Genomic DNA, 2,090 nt, shown 5'->3' with positions numbered 1-2,090 from the left:
TCGGGGCTACGGCCTACAAGATATGAGCAAAACAAGACAAGCATGGCATTGATGCAAAATGCACCCAAACATCAGGGAAACACCTCAAAACAAGGATGCAACATGATAATATGAAACTATATGCAATTCTAAGCAAGTTTCATATAGAGCACACTCAAAACGGAGCAACGGTTCAACACACACACACACACTATACAAGTTATAGCAACAATCTGTCCAAAACAACAACTAGGCATATTGCAAGCATCAAAACAATAAACTACAGCATCTCAACATGAAAACAAAAGACATGGACATGATGTACAGATAAAGCACAACAAAACATGAACACTGAGCTATCTCTAGAAATCACTAGAACATGCTCAAACACACATGGTAAGATTGCAAACGATGATAGTTTCAGACTTTGCAGACAATAACATCACGATGCAATGTTTAGAGCTATCAAGCAACATGTTACAGGAACTTATCATGGCAAACAAAGGCATGGCATGATACTACTAAATGCATAGAACAAGAGTCCCTTACTGACCATAAGCCAAAAAGGTTCAGAAAATATGATGGCATCCACGTAAACATAGCAAGTTATATTACAGATTCATACATGGCAGAAACAGAATTATGAAGGCATGTTGATGAGCTTGTGCAACTCACTACAGAGCAATACATGGCATGACAAGGCACCCAACAGTAAGAAGACATGTTTATGAAGCTAAGCATGACAAGAGCAAGGTCATAGGGTACATGAAACACTAGCAACAATCATGGTAACAGCTGAACTTAATGTTAACAGGCTGACAGCAACATTATCAAGCAACTTTGGAGTAAGATATGAACAAACTACAGCAGGCTATAAATGCAACCAGGGGCATGGATGGATAGAAAGACATATAAAACAAAACATGTTTAATGATCATCTCCAGATTATGCATAGAATGACTAGTAGCAACATGTTTATATAGCATCACGAAATAACAGATTCAGCCTAGCAAAACAGCAACAGCAAGTACCCTACTTAACAAGCTTGGTTCACTCACCACAAGTCATTGCATGACAAGATAAACATAGCATAAGCAAGAAGACATGTTTATGTAACCAACCAAGGCAAGAATAAGTTCATAGCATGGAAGGATCAACTATTACATCCTTTGCTAAATTGAATAACATGTAAACAATCTGCCAGGAAACATTTTGAAGCAAAAGTAGAGCACGAAAATGACATGCTAGGCTACTCCATAATTGCAACAAAGGGCATGAATGGATAGACAATAACCTCATGTTCAAAACACCCTTACTGAAGTATCTCCAAATATGCATGGATCTCTCTTTAGCATCAAGTTTACATGGCATCAAAATAACAGCAGAACAGGGACTAAAATCAGTAACATCACGATGTCTAGTTTGCATGCTTGTGCTAGTCACCACATTGATCACAAAAATACATGGTAAGCACCTCTGTAAAGATGACATAGCATAGATCAAAACACATGTGGACACCAACCTCATAGGATGCACACATCAATCATGGCAAAAATGACAAATGAGCTCATTCTTATAACAGACAGCAGAAAACATTATGAAGCACTCTTGCAACGATGATTCATGCATCAAGATGAGCTCAAATGAATATGATGCAATGAAATGAAATGAAATACTCGTCGAGGCGAACAATTTGACATATTACACACACAAAACGGAGCTACGAATGTAGAGATACAACAGGTCAAACATGGCATAAAAATTATTGCAGAATCGGGGACTTAGACAAATTTTGGAGGGGGAAAGTCAACCTCGTCGCGGATCTCGCCGGAGAGCTCGCCGGAGAGGAGAGGAGGCAGCCGGAGGACGAGGGAGAGGCCGGGAGGAGCGCGGGACGGCCAAATCCGGTCCGGCCCGACCGGATCCGCGGCGACGGCGGCGATGGCGGCCGGAGGGCCGTGGCGATGGCGGGGTGACGGCGCTGGAGGAGCTTCGGCTCGCCGGCTCAGGAGGAGGAGGATGCGGCCGACGCGGGCGGCGCGGGGCCGGGACGGCGGCGGAGGCGAGCGGGCCGGGCACGCGGGCGGCGGGGCGCACGCCGGCGGCGACGC

This window comes from Triticum aestivum, chromosome 1B, assembly GCF_018294505.1.
Source record: "Triticum aestivum cultivar Chinese Spring chromosome 1B, IWGSC CS RefSeq v2.1, whole genome shotgun sequence".
In the NCBI taxonomy this organism is placed as follows: Eukaryota; Viridiplantae; Streptophyta; class Magnoliopsida; order Poales; family Poaceae; genus Triticum; species Triticum aestivum.
The sequence above is the reverse complement of the archived record's forward strand: the minus strand, read 5'-3'. Positions refer to the sequence as shown.